This window comes from Nerophis ophidion, linkage group LG01, assembly GCF_033978795.1.
Source record: "Nerophis ophidion isolate RoL-2023_Sa linkage group LG01, RoL_Noph_v1.0, whole genome shotgun sequence".
NCBI classification, from domain to species: domain Eukaryota; kingdom Metazoa; phylum Chordata; class Actinopteri; order Syngnathiformes; family Syngnathidae; genus Nerophis; species Nerophis ophidion.
This window is the reverse complement of record NC_084611.1, coordinates 6,703,234-6,722,458: the sequence shown is the minus strand read 5'-3', so window position 1 is coordinate 6,722,458 and position 19,225 is coordinate 6,703,234. Positions and strand designations below refer to the sequence as shown.

At 40.1% G+C, this 19,225-nt stretch overlaps 1 pseudogene; it reads left to right on the top strand.

The window, feature by feature from the left end:
* Positions 1-5,250: 5,250 nt before the first annotated feature.
* Positions 5,251-18,920, top strand: LOC133553631 (zinc finger protein OZF-like; annotated as a pseudogene).
* The last annotated feature ends 305 nt before the right edge of the window (positions 18,921-19,225 follow it).

Here is a 19,225-nt window from a genome sequence, read left to right as displayed (position 1 = left end):
CACAACTAGCGACCACACAGTCTGATAGTTTATATATCAATGATGAAATATTAACATTGCAACACGTGCCAATACGGCCTTTTTAGTTTACTAAATTGCAACTTAAAATTTCCCGCGAAGTGTCGTGTTGAAAACGTCGCGGTATGATGACTCGTATGATGACGCGTGCATTTGATGTCTCGGGTTGTAGCGGACATTATTTTCCAGCCCGATCCAAGCTATAAGTAGTCTGCTTTATTCGCATAATCACACAGTATTCTGGACATCTGTGTTGCTGAATCTTTTGCAATTTGTTCAATTAATAATGGAGAAGTCAAAGTAGAAAGATGGAGGTGGGAAGCCTTTAGCCTTTAGCCACACAAACACAGCCGGTGTTTACTTGTTTAAAATTCCCGAAGGTGAAGCTTTAATATGGAACAGAGCGGTCAAGCGAACATGGATCCCGACCACATGTCAACCGGCAGTTTTCGGTGAGAAAATTGTGGTAATAAATCGGCTCTTACCGCAGACATCAGCGGAGCTTTTGTCCTGCTGCACCAGCGTGACTTCCCTCAGAGACACTCGCGGTCAACACACCCGTGGACACACCCATCAGACTTTCAGGTACTATTTAATCTCACTAAAACACTAGCAACGCAATAGGCAGATAAGGGATTTTCCAGAATTATCCTAGTGAACGTCTCTAATAACATCTGAATCGCTTCCACTGCAATCGCCTTTCTTTTTTACCTTTTTTTTTGTATTCCTTCACTCCAAATTTCCTCATCCACGAATCTTTCATCCTCGCTCAGATTAATGGGGAAATCGTCGCTTTCTCGGTCCGAATCGCTCTTGCTGCTGGAGGCTATGATTATAAACAATGTGAGGATGTGAAAAGCCCTACAACCCGTGACATCACGACCACATCGTCTGCTACTTCCGGTACAGGCAAGGCTTTTTTATTAGCGACCAAAAGTTGCGAACTTTATCTTCGATGTTCTCTACTAAATCTTTTCGGCAAAAATATGGCAATATCGCGAAATGATCAAGTATGACACATACAATGGACCTGCTATCCCCGTTTAAATAAGAAGATCTCATTTCAGTAGGCCTTTAAGTAAGTGGAAATGACAAATGAGGTAGTTGATACATAGAATATTTTTTATTCATTTTTGTTTTGGTCTTCTCGATGGGTTTTAACTTAAAGTTTAGTTGCTTTAATTAATTATTGATTAAAGCAAAATTAATAAGATTAATTGTGTTCTTCAAAGTGTCTTTAAAATTGTACCATTTTTTTCTTCCTGTAAATGTTTAACTAACTTGGGGTGTTTTGTCAAGAGGATTATTTGTGATATGTACATTTTCAGAATGTGCTTGTTCTATTTTGGGCCAAAATAAAATAAAGACAACAATCTGAAATTAGCTAAAATGAGTTTGACAGCCCTGCTGTAATCTGACTCATGTGAGCAGGTTACTGTATAAACACATTTTGTTATAAGTTATAAAAATGTGTTCAGTTCTCAGAGACACATCAATGTCAGGCTGACAATCGCTCTTCCGCTTTCTCCAAACACGAGAACAAAGCAGCTCCTACTGACTTGTGATTGGTCAGACCGTGCCGATCTTAATCACATGGCTAATTGCAATATAATAAATTGCAACACAATTGAATATCTTATATGCTCAGACAGTAATGTGTTTATATAAGTTTAGATTGTGTTATGATGTTTGTAATGGGGAAAGACGTTAATGTGTCTTGTTTTCATGTTTGCATTTAAGATAGTTGACATTTGTTAACTGGTGATTAGTGATGTTAAGTGCCTAAGATGGTAGTTATTGATTAGCAGTGCGATGAGGGCTTTCTGCTGGTGAGTGATTAGCACTACAGTTAGAGCCACCTATCGCCAGGTAGAAATGAGCAGTTTCACCAACATTTTGATGTGAAAGAGTTGGGACACGATGGACAGATTCCGGCCAGAGAATCCTTTAATCATCCTTATTGCTGAAAGGTAGATGTAATTTGTGTGTGTGTGTGTTTGTGTGTTTGTGTGTGTGTGTGTGTGTGTGTGTGTGTGTGTGTGTGTGTGTGTGTTTGTGTGTGTGTGTGTGTGTGTGTGTGTGTGTGTGTGTGCGTGCGTGCGTGCGTGCGTGCGTGCGTGCGTGCGTGTGTGCGTGTGTGTGTGTGGTCTAAACAGAGAAAAGAGGAACAATTACAATCATCTTTCGGTATTCCTTCTTTTTTTTTTTTTTCATTTATTTATTTATTTTTATTATCTTTCTAGTTATCATTATGTATACATATTGTTGCATTTGAACAACTGTATTGTTGATAATAGAGGTAAACTATTGGTTTTGTTCATGATCAATAGCGCTTTTTCTAATGGTATTTGTTTTGCTCCAGTTTTAGTGTAAAAATGCTCATTGTCATTTCTATATTATTATTTATTTCACTAACTGCTTCTTTGCTATCACTTTTACGATAATATTTGTACATATCGTATGTGCTGCTGTTGTTCTATTGTTGTTGTTGTATTTGCTGTTGTTGTCTCTCCGTCTAATCCCCCTCTTATCCCCACAATTTCCCCCTCTGTCTTCCTTTTTTTCTCTTTCTATCCCCGGCTGCACCAAATGAAAATATAAATACATTTAATAAAGTCAAATACAAATAAGGCAACAAGAGAAGTATCCTACACTTCTCTTTTGTAAAGTAAATCTGAACAGCCGATATAAGCACCTACATCAACTATATGATTTGCCTGAGAAGCTGGACAGGGCAAAAAAAAAACAAAAAAACAATCCAATTATATACAGAACAATATGTAGCAATACATAAATGTGCATACATCATATAATATAAAGGTGTGCATAATAACAAAAATAAATTCCACTTAACTGTTCTTGAACTTCAACAAGTTCTAGGCTTCAGAAAACATAAATGGCGATTTGGTCTCTGTCGCCATCTAGAGGCCAAACGAATCCATCGCAGTTGCAATGAGCGTGAATGGAAACGCCGTCAAAAGAGACTTATTATCTCTTGATTGACCCAAAAATACCTGAACTTAGCATAAAATGCACCAAACGTGCAGAATTAGTAACTTGAGGGTTGGAGGTTCGATCCCCGCTTCAGCCATCCTAGTCACTGCCGTTGTGTCCTTGGGCAATACTCTTTACCCAGCTGCTCCCAGATCCACCCACACTGGTTTAAATGTAAAAATTAGATATTGGGTTTCACTATGTAAAGCGCTTTGAGCCACTAGAGAAAAAGCGCTATATAAATATAATTCACTTCACTTCAACTTAACTTTCGTCGTCAACGCACACAAGGCAGGCTGCCACCATTGATTGAAACCGGCTGTTCTGACAAAGACGTAATTTAAAGCGGAAATGACGTCACAGATTGGCCTATGAACTTAAAGGCACGGGAAAATTACAAAACTGTTTGACGGCACACAATAGTACATTACTGCTGTTTTACAGGATTCATGGAAGTTTATTGTCATAGCAGCACACGATACACATGAGATGGCACACAATTTAGTAGCAGGTGAACAATAGGATAGAACATCCAACCACTATTCATAATGTAAAAAAGGGCCACCAGACTGATACATAACACAGGACCCCGAGAACACACTAATGGATTATGCATAAAAACATTTGATTTAAAACTACCAGATCTCATCCAACTCAAGACTGCCCAAATGATTTATAAAGCAAGTAAAGATTTACTTCCAACAGGGTTACAGAGAACATTTTTACAAAGAGAAGGGAATTATCATTTAAGAGGAGAACTACTTTTTAAGATCCAATATTGTAGAACAACGCAGAAACGAATGAGTATAACAATAGCAGGGGTTAAAATATGGAACTGTTTAAAGGAGGAAATAAAACACAGCACCAACATAAACCAGTTTAAAAAGCTTTTTAAATCATGTATCATTAGTAAATATAAGAAAGAAGAGCAAACATTGTTTTAGAAAGACAATAATATATATGTATATAGATACAATTTATGATTTCATAATTATACATATAGGTTATATTAAAATGTATATATTACCACTTTATATGGAATTTAAATAAATTGTGGATATATATAATATATATATATGTATATATATATATATATATATATATATGTATATATATATATATATAAGTGTACAAATGTATATGTTTGATTTAAATGTTAAACTGTGTATATGAGACGTGTGCTACATATATGTTGCTTATATATTGTTTAAAAAACAAAGTAATATAAGTGAAGCATGTTTTAGATTTTATATATTTTGAACCTTGTTCTTGTTGTGATGGGGTAGGTTTATATAAGCGTTGCTTCAACCTGCACCCTTTCGGCCTAATCATTGCTCAAATGAGTGTTTTTTTTTTTTTTTCTTTCTTTTCTTGTTGTTGTTCTTTGTTTTATGTGAAGATTGCCGAAATAAAATACATTGATTGATTGGTCCTCTTAGTGCTTAACTAAAAGAACTAAGTGGTTTGAAAAATATTTCTGTGTTTCTTGTCGTATTTAAAATGTATGATTTTTTTCTTCTTCTATGTATGCCCTTTTTCTGGTTTGAACAACAGCAATCGAAAATGTCTCTGCACGTGCTTGTATATATTTAGGGCCCGCATGGCAATGGGCCACGCGGGCCCTAAAGGACCTATTGAATTTCGTGCGTTTTATTATTCTTTATTATTATTATTATTATTATTCCGCCGCCTCTTTGAACTGTAATTTCACCCCCTGACCATGCTTCAAAACTCACCAAATTTCACACACTCATCAGAACTGGCGAAAATTGCCATCTAATAAAAAAAACAAACCCCAAAAATAAAAAATGCGCTCTAGCGCCCCCCTACGAAAAAAAACCAAAACAGACAGCTTGTAACTTCCGTTAGCAATGTCGTAGAGACATGAAACCAAAACCTTTATGCAGGACTGACTTAGACCTACATTTCATAATTTTACTTTAAACGGCAAAAATAAAAATAAAAATGGCAAAAACCCCTTCAAAGCAAAATTTGCCTAAAAAAATGTTATTTTTGCCTCATTGCGCTGTATTTTGACCCTCTCAAAATGCTTCAAAACTCACCAAACTTGACACACACATCAGGACTGGCAAACATTGCGATCTAGTTATTTTTATTATTTTTTTCGGAGTAGTTGTCAGTTATTTAATGTGAGATACTTCTGCCATTTATTGTTTAAAAGCAAGAGTCAATTGCCTTTATTTTGAAAAACAAGTGTTGTAGAGTAGAAAAACGGAAGTGTCTGGCTTCTAGCGCATGCGCAAATGTACTTGAAACGAAGCAAAAAGACGATGACCGCATGCTATGGTTGTTTGGAGACTTTTTGAATTGACTAATGATTCACAGCAAATATAGCAACAAAACATCGTAATTCGCATTTCCCAAAGCCATGAAACGTGCATTGAGTTTGGAGCGATACCTGAAGTGAAGATTGAAGACGTGATAGAAGATGGACGACTACTGCTATGCTAAGATGGCGACGTCATGTCAAAGAGAACATGGAAGAGAATCACCAACGGAGATAAAGACCAAAGATGAAGGTGAGTGACTTGACGTTTTGTCATTTGCAAAGTATTTCAAACCCTGAAAAAAATTTTCCGATGAAAATTTAGCCGACTTTTCAACAATGTAAACAAAGAGCCGCCATGATTGTTAGCTTGAACTTGGCACGATCATAACATTTGTAGCCTAAAAAAAGATGAACGTGCGTGCAAATTATTGAGCCTGTAAGAGTTAAAAGGATGAGTGAGCGTATGATTGGGGAAAAAAAAGACCATGTGTGTTAATATTGTGGGTGTGAGTCAATAACCAGGCCAGGTGATGAAGTGAGGTCTCTTTCCTTCAGACTTCAGAACAGACTCACACACTTGCCGCCAGGTGGCGCAATACAACCTCAATCGTCGGCCAACCAGAAAATGACCACAGCACACTTTATCCAATATTCACCAGGAGATGGCAACAAATTACTTAGATCACTCTATTACACTCCCTCCCTTTTAGAAATGTAGAAGTTACTCAAAAACAAAAAACAACTCAACCAAAAAATGCAGTCCTTAAGCCATATTCTCTTTTTTTTGTACTGCACTCTTAACCCTTATTTGTAAACAAGAACATACATATTATATAAACAGTATTTGTACACCTTCCACTGAAATTTATATACTGTCTTCAGAGACTCAGTTTTTGTGGTGGTGCTCAAAACCTTTCTGGGTACCTGCGGATCACTGGCGAGGTTTTTCTGGTGGGTGATCTGGGTTCTGGTGATGGCAACTCAGCAGCCCTTGAATCTGGTTCAGTGATGAGAGCAGTTTGTGTCTGACTCACTGATGGTCCTGGTGTTGGAACTGAAACAGCAGTGACCAGTTGTACTGATTGCACATTTCCTGCAACTGGTGGAGACAAGATAACTGGCAGTCTCTCCATGTTTTCCCGCCATGGTAACATGTGATCCACATGCACTGTGCGCTGTCTCTGTCCCTCTTGGGTCAGGTAAGTGACAGTTCCCAGTCATTTCAGTGTGTTTGCCTGAGTCCATTTTTCCTGAAACTTCTGATGCAAACCACCTCTCCCTCCAGGAAAAAGAAAACAGGGGGAGCCCTTTTGTTTTGATGATGCTTCTGCGCTGCTTCTTTTCCTTGGATCTGTCTGCCAAGCTCCGGCTTGAGCAAACTGAAAGGAGTTCTCAACTGGCGTTTCAGGAATAACTCAGCTGGAGTACGTCCCATCCTGTGTGGGGTGTGCTGCGCTACATGAGAAGGAAATTTGCAAGTCTGTGACCGAGTGGAGAGTAGGGTTGGGTATCGAGTATCGTTTGGACCCGGGACTAACTTTCCGATTCTCCCGGAATCGTTCAAAAGTTTAAATTTCGATTCCTAGTTTCGATACCCAGTCCGCCGACCGGAAGAAGAAGCCGCTGAACACCAACGAAGAAGCGCCCACCGCCGGAAGTGTTAGCATAGCCGAGCCTATGTAGCCGAGCGAGTCAGACAAGCATGGATAGCGGGCGTCGACGGTCAAAAGTGTGGCTTTATTTTACTAAAAGAAAGGAAATATCGGCGACATGTAACACGTGCGACAGGAGGGTGCACGTCGAACATGATGAAGCACCTCTGAGTTCATGGAGTACAAATAAATGCGTGTCCTGTCTTCGACGCGCTGCGCCGACCGTCTTCCTCTGCCTCTTCCTCTGGCTCCGGCTCCGACGCCCAGCCTGGCACCTCGGTGACTGCACTGCAGTCCGAATCCGGTAAGTAAAACAATATATATGCAGTAAATAATGGGTTTTGCGCCAACGTTGAGGCAGCTAACAAATTAGCCCGCGTATATTTTCATAGACAATTTACAATCAATCAATCAATCAATGTTTACTTATATAGCCCTAAATCACTAGTGTCTCAAAGGGCTGCACAAACCACTACGACATCCTCGGTAGGCCCACATAAGGGCAAGGAAAACTCACACCCAGTGGGACGTCGGTGACAATGATGACTATGAGAACCTTGGAGAGGAGGAAAGCAATGGATGTCGAGCGGGTCTAACATGATACTGTGAAAGTTCAATCCATAATGGATCCAACACAGTCGCGAGAGTCCAGTCCAAAGCGGATCCAACACAGCAGCGAGAGTCCCGTTCACAGCGGAGCCAGCAGGAAAACATCCCAAGCGGAGGCGGATCAGCAGCGCAGAGATGTCCCCAGCCGATACACAGGCAAGCAGTACATGGCCACCGGATCGGACCGGACCCCCTCCACATAGGAGAGTGGGACATAGGAGAAAAAGAAAAGAAACGGCAGATCAACTGGTCTAAAAAGGGAGTCTATTTAAAGGCTAGAGTATACAAATGAGTTTTAAGGTGAGACTTAAATGCTTCTACTGAGGTGGCATCTCGAACTTTTACCGGGAGGACATTCTGGATACTGGAGCCCGAAATGAAAACGCTCTATAGCCCGCAGACTTTTTTTGGGCTTTGGGAATCACTAATAAGACGGAGTCCTTTGAAGGCAGATTTCTTGCCGGGACATATGGTACAATACAATCGGCAAGATAGGATGGAGCTAGACCGTGTAGTATTTTATACGTAAGTAGTAAAACCTTAAAGTCACATCTTAAGTGCACAGGAAGCCAGTGCAGGTGAGCCAGTATAGGTATATATGTATGTATATATGTATATAAAGGTATATAAAGTATATGTATATATGTATGTATATATGTATATAAAGGTATATACAGTATAGGTATATATGTATGTATATATGTATATAAAGGTATATACAGTATAGGTATATATGTATGTATATATGTATATAAAGGTATATACAGTACAGGCGTAATGTGATCAAACTTTCTTGTTCTTGTCAAAAGTCTAGCAGCCGCATTTTGTACCAACTGTAATCTTTTAATGCTAGACATGGGGAGACCCGAAAATAATACGTTACAGTAATTGAGGCGAGACGTAACCCTCTAGACAGGCTCCGTGATGTGCAATGGCAACGGGGAAGATGTCGGTGCCACAGACGGAAGAGTGCCACAGAAAGGTCACTGCACACATAATCAAAAGACTGCATCCCTTTTCAGAAGTGGAATCTCCAACAATGAGGTTAGTTAAGCAATAACGTTAGAGCTAAGCTAATTGATACTGGGCTAAACAGTAACAGCAACATTACATGTTTGTTTACGTTTGCAGGGTACTCAAACTCTAAACCCAAAATACATTCCACCTTCCAGGGACTACCTGGCAAACACATGGTACAAGAAGAATCGGAATCGAGAATCGTCAGGAATCGTAATCGTGACAAAGAATCGGAATCGTTCAAATTCAAACGATACCCAACCCTAGTGGAGAGGAAGACTTGCTGTCTTCTTCCAGCACATTCTTCCTCAGAGCCCGTTTCAGGATTTGTACCGATCTCTCTGCTGCTCCATTTGATGCTGGGTGGTAGGCCGGTACAGCAGTGTGTTTGACTCCATTACTCTCCAGGAACTGAGTTAAACTCTTTTGCCACCAGCTGTGAGCCATTGTCTGAAACTAGCTCTTCTGGCAGTCCGTACGAAGCAAACAGACCGCGCAGCACTTTAATGATGTTGTGAGAAGTGGTGGAGGACATGGGAAAAGCCTCTAACTACTTTGAATGTCTATCTATGACAACCAAAAAATCCAAAATGTCCAACAGCGAGGCAGGGCAAGCCGGAGCCCGGCCCGAGATGGCGGCGAGGAGGCGTGGACTGCGCTCCAGCAGCGAGGCGGGGCGCGCCCGGAATCCACCCGGCAAATATTATCAGGTGCGTGGGTCGCCCAGCTAGGGATGATTTAAATCTCCTCTCGCACTGTATAAAAGGGCATCGGCCGTAAACGCCGGGGAGAGAAACGGAGATAGAAGGAGCCAGAAGGAAGCCAATGCTGAGCACAAGGAAGACGACGCGTGCAGCCGAAAAGCTGGAGCGGAAGAGCGAGCAGAAAAACGGGAAAACTGCAAAGGAAACCGGAAAGAGACTTAAATATTGCAAGGTAAAAGAAGTCTACACCTACTTGACAGAATGTCATTCCTTGGTGGTCCTGAGAAACCCGCACCACGATGGCTCGAGACCGTCACATTTTCCGCGACTCTTTTCTCCTCAGCTCTTAGCATCAGCTTCCTTCTGGCTCCTTCTCTCTCAATGTCTCTCCCCGGCGTTTTCGGCCGCTGCCCTTTTTATACAGTGTGAGAGGAGATTTAAATTTGTCCCCAGCTGGGCGACCCACGCTCCTGATAATATTGGCGGGGTTGATTCAGGCGCACCCCGCCTCGCTGCTTGCTCGCAGTCCACGCCTCCCCGTCGCCATCTTGCCCGGCCTCGCTGTTGGACTACCGGCCACGCCTCTCCACAATACTGTTTATCTTTCTCTGCAAAATCGATGTGAATTCTTTGCCACACTCTTTCTGGCCACCGCCAAGTATGTAGTGCTTAGCAGACTGAGCACTTGTTCGCTAGTTCTTGAATTTCACCATCACAGCCTGGCCACCAGAGGTAACTGCGGGCAAGAGTTTTCATACGGCAGATGCCCGCATGTTTATGATGGAGATCCTCCAGTAATCTCTGTCGATAACCCGGGGGTATGAGGACTCGCGGTCCCCAGAGAATGCAGCCTTGATCTGCTGATAACTCCTGTCTGCGTACAAAGTAAGGCCTCAATGCTGCGTCTTGCACATAACTTGGCCAGCCATTTAATGTGTAGTTCCACACGTTGCTGAGTACAGGATCTTTAAAGGGGAACATTATCAGCAGACCTATGTAAGCGTCAATATATACCTTGATGGTGCAGAAAAAAGACCATCTATTTTTTTAACCGATTTCCGAACTTTAAATGGGTGAATTTTGGCGAATTAAACGCCTTTCTGTTTATCGCGCTGGAGGCGAGGTAACACACCCCTCATTTTCATTTTCAACACATTACAAACACCAGGTCTCAGCTCTGTTATTTTCCTTTTTTTTGACTATTTTTTGGAACCTTGGAGACATCATGCCTTGACGGTGTGTTGTCGGAGGGTGTAACAACACTAACAGGGAGGGATTCAAGTTGCACCACTGGCCCGAAGATGCCAAAGTGTCTTCCGCCAGACCCCCATTGAATGTGCCAGAGTGTCTCCACATTTGACCGGCGATGACAGACATGGCACAGAGATGTATGGATAACCTGCAGATGCATTTGCAACGATAGTCAACGAAATCACAAAGGTGAGTTTTGTTGATGTTGACTGCCAGCTAATCGATGCTAACATGCTACGCTAATCGATGCTAACATGCTATTTACCGGCGGTGCTAAAGCAGACATGGCACAGAGATGTATGGATAACCTGCAGATGCATTTGCAACTAAATTACGTTTCCTTCCACCCACATTTAATGCGAAAAAAACACTTACCAATCGACGGATTTAAGTTGCTCCAGTGTCAAAAGATGCGAAAGTCCTGATCGTTTGGTCCGCACATTTTACCGGCGATGCTAACGCAGCTATTCGGCCATGCTATGGCTATGAATTGCGTCAATAGCTATTCGCTCAATAGCTTCAGTTTCCTCTTCAATACTTTCATACTCCAACCATCTGTTTCAATACATGCGTAATCTGTTGAATCGCTTAAGTCGCTGAAATCCGAGTTTGAATCCGAGCTAATGTCACTATATCTTGCTGTGGTATTCCCATTGTTTGTTTACATTGGCAGCACTGTGTGACGTCACAGGGAAATGGCCAGTGTCTTCGCAGAGAGTCGAAAATAAGGCACTTCAAAGCTTTATTTAGGGATATCCCGAGACCGGTAAAATTTTTAAAAGAACTTCAAAAAATACAACAAGCCACTGGGAACTGATTTTTATTGTTTTTAACCCTTTTGAAATTGTGATAATGTTCCCCTTTAAAAGTAGCATATATTAATGCAGTATGAAGAAGAATGTTTTAATGTAGACATAGAATCATCATACTGCTGTGATGCATCAAGTATTCATTCAAGGCTAAGGAAAAATATGGAGATATATATGGTGTATTGCCTAGAAATATCCAGATATTAAAAAAAGGCCATATCGCCCAGCCCTAGGCTGGAGCACAGTAGAGGGGTTTTGCAGGAATCAGCTGTAATAGTTGAGAAGGCCTAAGAAAGACTTCAGTCCTGTTGCATTTGTGTGCTCAGGTGCATTTGTTATGACAGTCATCTTTTCGTCTGTGGGATGTAAACCAGTCTTATCAATGCGAAGTCCCAGGTACTCGACACTGCTCTGGAAAAACTGACATCTGGATAGCTTCACCCTGATGCCATGCTTCTCCAAACGTGAGAGAATATTATCCAGTCTTGTCAAATGCTCCTCCTCCGAGGAAGCAGTGATGAGGATGTTGTCCAAAAAACATCCTCGTCGCCATTTGGGTGTGAGTCAGTAACCAGGCGAGGTGGTGAAGTTACGTCTCTTTCCTTCAGACTTCAGAACAGACTCGCACACTTGCCGTCACATAGCGCAATACGACGTAAATCGTTGGCCAACCAAAAAGTAACCACAGAATATTATATCCAACATTCACCAGGAGATTGCAACAAACAACTCTATTACATTGTCTACTCGAATTTGCGACTTTTTATTTGACACTATGCTAGTATGTCTAATAAGTAATCACTGAACTCTACAAAAAAGTAAGACCACATGATTTTCACTTCGGAATTGGACACTAATCCAATCCAATCCACTTTTATTTATATAGCACATTTAAACAACAATAACGTTTCCAACGTGCTGCACAGCCATGTTAAAAACAATATTAAAAAAAACAATATTATGCTCCAGCAATGACTGAATAAAAACAAAAAAATAAATATAAAACCAATATAAAAACAAATATGATTAAAAACAATTTTAAAGGGTAAAATCAATTAAAAGTGTATAAAAAACACAGAGGACAACAGAGGACAGAGGACCACACAACTCACGTAGTGTTAAAAGCCAAAGAATAAAAGTGGGTCTTTGATTGATTGATACTTTTATTAGTAGATTGCACAGTTCAGTACATATTCCGTACAATTGACCACTAAATGGTAACACCCCAATAAGTTTTTCAACTTGTTTAAGTCGGGGTCCACGTTAATCAATTCATGGTCTTAAGACGAGACTTAAAACACTCCACTGTGGAAGCAGTTTGAACATGGAGGGGCAGAGTGTTCCAGAACTTAGGGCCGACCACAGAGAAGGACCTGTCTCCCCTGGTTTTAAGTCTGGTCTTGGGCACCACGAGCTGGAACTGGCTCTCGGACCTCAGAACGCGTGCAGGAATGTAAATTTGGATGAGGTCCGAGATATAGTGAGGTGCCAGTCCATGTAAAGAGTTAAAAACAAACAGCAAAGTTTTAAAATCAATCCTAAAATGAACAGGGAGCCAGTGCAAACTCTGAAGAATTGGGGTTAAAGGCTGGCGTTTCCTGGCCCCTGTTAAAAGTCCTGCTGCCGCGTTCTGGACTAACTGCAACCGGGAGAGAGCTTTTTGGCTCATGCCAGCATAAAGTGCATTGCAGTTGTCCAGGCCACTTGAAATAAAAGCATGCACGACTTGTTCAAAAAGGTAAAAACGGTTTAACCTTTACTAAAAGACGAAAGTGATCAAAACACGATTTTAAAACGCCATTGACTTGTTTGTCTAGTTTAAAATGGCTGTCTATAGTGACGCCAAGGCTGGTGACTTTGGGACGCACATCATTTTGCAATGGTCCCAAGTCAGTGAGGGCCGGACCAAAAACTACAATTTCCGTTTTTCCCTCATTCATTATTTAAAAATTCTGGGCTAACCAAGCCTTGACGTCACATAGACAGTTAAGAAGGGGTGTCAGGGGGCCGTGGCTTTTTGAAATCGGCATATAAATTTGACAGTCATCTGCATAAAAGTGATAAAACACTCCATGTTTTTAAAAAAATCTCTCCAAGAGGGAGGAGATAAAGAGCGACCAGGATGGGGCCTAAAATAGATCCCTGGGGGACACCACAGTAAAGCCTGACAGAGAAGGACCTCTCAGACAGGTAGGATCTGAACCACTCTAACGCAGTCCCCCTGACACCCACACAGTCTCTCAGGCGGTCTAAAAGATTTGTGTGGTGGACTGTGTCAAAGATCTAAAAGCACTAAAATGGCAGAGCTGCCAGAATCAGACATTAAAAGCAAGTCATTAAAAACCTTTAAAAGTGCAGATTCAGTACTGTGCAAAGCTTTGTATCCAGACTGAAATGGATCTAAAGTGCTATTTTCATCTAAAAAAGGCTGCAGTTGTGCCAGAACACATTTCTCCAAAATCTTTGACACAAAAGGTAATTTGGAAATGGGCCGAAAATTTGACAAACTTGCAACTAAAACAGAATCCGCTGGTAAACACAAAATTTCACGCAAATTGACATAAATGTGAGTGAAATGTTGTCATTGTGAGGAGAAGGAACATTTGTTCGGTACAATAATTTGTCCGATACCCCTCGTTCATCGCCGAAACACTCAACCACCCTGTCCTGAACTAAACAATGTTGAGACAGCGACTAAACTATGAAACTAAAGCTAGCAAGAACAATCCATACACCACAAATCACTTATTGTGTTGTTGTGAACGGCATCACGATGTAAGATCAATGTACAAACAGGAAAGCTGTCGCAACTTGAGAGGCTTTCTTAATTTTACAGCCTCAAGTTTTCTCAAAACTCTCACTTTCCGCTTTGATTAATTGGTTGATTAATTTTAGAAAATGTTATTTATGACACAAAAAGCAAACAATCTATTGCGATAAAAAATAGTGTGAGGGGTAAGAAACGGAATTTAGAAAAAATTTAAACACAAAACTTGAATTTGATTTGTTTGTCATATTGCAATAGTCATTTTAATTTATTGTTACTAATGTGTGTCTGGTGTTTTTTTTATATCATATTTAAAATTGAGTTTTGTTGGTACTGTTTTTACTTTTTCAAATAAATAAATATTTTGGTTATTTATGGTGATTCCAAAATCAGTGTTTTGCCATAATTGTCCATCCCTACACGAGGTCTTGGCAAGGACTTCACGACAAACTATGTATCACGGTACTTGAGTCACGATACAATAGTCTATTGTGATATTGTGACATTGAGTTTTACACCGTTTTTACAAAGTCACTGAAAAATGTTTAAAAAAACTACTTAAATAAAAGTTGTATATAAGTATACCAGATTCCAGTTATTTTTTATTGGACACATTTCGTCAAAAACAAAGTAATTCCAATGATCATTACAATTGTAAAGAAAGTGGATCCAATTTCTTGCATTTAATATCTAAAAAAAGTTATCTGCTTCTTAACTACAAACTTCTTTTAGATAGATTTTTTTTTTAATTTTTGCGATGTACTTCAATTTTGACTTATTCCCCACTGTTAGTTTGTAGTATCCTAATGTCCATGGAAGCAGATGTTTTCTACTTTCTGTGATTCTAGCTGAACTTTTCTGAGTCTATGACAAGTCATGTAAACATTGACCCATCATTCTGGCAAGGCACTAAATGAATGGCCATGCAACACTACACACTAGGGTGGTCCTGATACCAACCATTTAGTACCGGTACTAAATGTATAGATACTTTTCCAAATAAATGGAACTATGAAAAATGTAAATATTGGCTTCATTTTAACAGAACATTTTACACTAAACACTCATAGTCCAAAAACTATTTTACTAGGTTAAAATATAAATTAAAATGCATTAAACCCATTGGGCTTTTCTTGTTGCACTCAAAGAACAATTTACAATTTTCCATCTTACATATAGTGAAAAAAAAAAAAAGAATTATATTTATATAGCGCTTTTTCTCTAGTGACTCAAAGCGCTTTACATAGTGAAACCCAATATCTAAGTTACATTTAAACCAGTGTGGGTGGCAGGTGGGTAAAGTGTCTTGCCCAAGGACACAACGGCAGTGACTAGGATGGTGCAAGCGGGGATTGAACTTGCAATCCTCAAGTTGCTGGCACGGCCACTCTACCAACCGAGCTATACCGCCCCTAGTCTGCTATAATCAAGGATTAGATTAGAATAGAACAGAAAGTTTTACTAACATTACATTGAATCATTCTTCATAAAGTGACCGGGTTGTAACTAATCGACGACCAAAGAGCGGAGCTTTATGGACCCAATATGGGCCCTGGAGGGAACATCTTCCCTGCGCTCCTCGACCACGGTCTGGGAGCCCACAAACAGGAAAGGTGTAAAGCAACCCTTGCAGAGCGGTGACTCCCTGTTTAAAGTGTCACCTTTATTGTTAGTTTAGAAGCCCAAATACCTCCATATTGCACTTCACACACCCTCTTTATTAACCAGTAGAATTGTCCTTTGTTGCCTTTCTTCCTCTCCACGATGTTATTGCTTGTATGCACTTTGTGTGTGCGTTTTGACACACTCAACATCATGCACCTCGACTCTGTAGTCACCGCCACACAGCAGCATTCAGATGAAAGAACAGTACCGGTACTTTTCAAAGGTGGTGTAGTACCGATTTCAATTGATTAGTACCACAATACTTTATTAGTAGCAGTATACTGTACAACCCTACTACACACACATACAGTACCAGTGTTTCCAACAGGTCAGGCATCTATTTGCGGTGGTGTGGTCGGGCGGCAGGGAGGTAGGGGGAGGTTGATGGAGGGTGGCAGTGGCGGCAGCGATGACCAAGAAGAATGCGGAGTTGGAATATAATTACAACACTTTATGTACATATTTATATAATATTTACATATTTATATAATATGTAACTACAAGCTCCATTCACAGACAGAGTCCCATTGCTTTTAAGAGCGGTCAAGCGAGTCAAAAGTCGAAAAAAAAATATTTTTTATTTTTTTTATTTGTGGCAGCCGTAATTCTTTTGTGGCGGGCCGCCATAAAAAAATGAATGTGTGGGAAACCCTGAGTACATAGAATAAAGTGTGTTTTTGTTGTTTGTGTCTTGCAGACGTCCAGCAGCTGATGGGTAATCCAGAAGAAGTTTCCCCTCAGTCAGGGGGGAGCTCCACTTTGAAGCAAGAGACCACACAACCACCCTGCATTAAAAAGGAAGAGGAGGAACTCTGCATCACTCAGGAGGGAGAGTGTCTTCTAGGACGAGAGGAAGCTGATTACACCAAGTTTCCACTGACTATTGTCTCTGTGAAGACTGAAGATGATGAAGAGAAACCACAAGTAGACAACCTCTTAGCTCCACTATCAGATAGTGAGGCTGAAGACGAGGTTGAAGTAACTTTGAGCAGCGATACAGACTGTGAAGGTGATATGAGGACTCACACTGACAACAAACACTCTGAATGCTCTGCAAAGAAGAGAGGTGAAACATGTTTGAGCTGCTCAGTTTGTGCTGAAAGTTTTACTAACAAGAACAATTTAAATCGACACATGAGAACACACACAGGTGAAAAAACATCCAGTTGTTCAGTTTGTGGCAAAAGCTTTTCTCGAAATAGCTATTTGACTGTACACATGAGAACACACACAGGTGAAAAACCATTTGAGTGTTCCTTTTGTGGCAAACGTTTTTCTCAAAATAGTATTTTGATTCAACACATGAGAACACACACAGGAGATAAACCATTCAACTGTTCAGTTTGTGCTACAAGATTTTCTGTTAAGTGGTATTTGACTGAACACATGAGAACACATACAGGTGAAAAACCATTTAGTTGTTCAGTTTGTAGCAAAAGCTTTTCTCAAAATAGCCATTTGACTAAACACATGAGAACACACACAGGTGAAAACACGTCTAAATTTTCAGTTTGTGACGTAAGCTTTTCTCAAAATAGCCATTTGACTCAACACAAGAGAACACACACTGGAGAAAAAACATTTACTTGTTCAGTTTGTGGCAAAACCTTTTTTGGTAAGAGCAATTTGACTGACCACATGAGAACACACACAGGTGAAAAACCATTTAGTTGTTCAGTTTGCAGCAAAAGCTTTTCTGTTAAGAGCACTTTGATTGAACACATTAGAACACACACGGGTGAAAAACCATTTAAGTGTTCAGTTTGTGGAAAAAGTTTTTCTGCTAACAGCAATTTAACTAAGCACATGAGAACACACACAGGTGAAAAGCCATATAAGTGTTCAGTTTGTGGCAAAAGCTTTTCTAAAAATAGCCAATTGGCTACACACATGAGAACATACACACAGGTGAAAAACCATTTAGTTGATCAGTGTGCTTTAAATGGTTCCCATACAATGCAGACACAGTAAAACACATGAGAACACACAAGGGAAGATAAGCAATTAGCTGTTTAGTTTGTGGTATGTTGCTCATATGTGGCGACATCCACCCTACCCAGGACCTCCTCCCTGCTTCTTTCACAAATATCTGAGGTATTCATACAAACGTGGACTATATGGAGCATACTTTTATCTAACTGCCAACTTTTACTCCTCAGACTGATTGACGTGCAAATCAGAGACATGTGAACAATGCACCCCCAACACCCACAACCCAACCCCCACCTCCCTCGACATTCGGGCATAACAGGTTCAATCCGGCCCGCAAGTTGAGTTTGCGAAGTGTAACATTCAGCTGCATTTTTTAATGAAAGAAACTGCTGTTCTGAATGTGTCCACTGGATGTCACAATAGCAATTCTGTTAGGCAAGCAAATAGTTTATACCGGGGCGAGCAAGTATACCAAGCAAGAGGTACACGGTAAAGCGGGGCTGTGACTCCTCCCCCTCCAGCCAACGTAAAAGAGGAGTAAAATAATCAATCAGTAACCCCACTTCAAATGCAGCATGAGACACTGCACACTGATATAGTTCTGTGAAAATGATTGTCTTCTGTGCAAATGTAAAGAAAGTGAACAGTGTGTGATTTACTGCAATACTGTCACTCTTTCAACTTTTTATTTGTGCTTTGTTGAAATTGTTCACACATTGCACTGCTTTTATTTTTCTGTCAATACACATTATGTCTAGAAGACAGGAAGTAACTCAACACTCTTGAATAGTTTCTACCTCAGTGTGTATGGTTTGTTGAGTTAGCACAGGATTAATATGTGGAAATGACAAATGAGGTAGTTGATACATAGAATAGTTTTTGTTAATTTTTGTTATGGTTTTCTCGATGGGTTTTGACTTAATGTTTAGTTGCTTTAATTAAATAAAGCACAATTAATTAGATTAATTGTGTTCTTCAAGGTGTCTTTAAAAACTTTTCTTTTTTCTTCCTGTAAATGCTTAACTAACTTGAGGTGTTTTGTCAAGAGGATTATTTGTGATATGTACATTTTCAGAATGTGCTCGTTGTATTTACCATGAATTGTTTAACGTGGACCCCGAAAAACTTATTCAGGTGTTACCAGTTAGTGGTCAATTGTACAGAATATGTACTGAACTGTGCAATCTACTAATAAAAGTTTCAATCAATCAATCAATATTTTGGGCCGAATGAAATAAAGAAAACAATCCGAAGTTAGCTAAAATGAGTTTGACAGCCCTGCTGTAATCTGACTCATGTGAGCAGGTTACTGTATAAACACATTTTGTTATAAGTTATAAAAATGTGTTCAGTTCTCAGAGACACATCAATGTCAGGCTGACAATCGCTCTTCCGCTTTCTCCAAACACGAGAACAAAGCAGCTCCTACTGACTTGTGATTGGTCAGACCGTGCCGATCTTAATCACATGGCTAATTGCAATATAATAAATTGCAACATAATTGAATATCTTATATG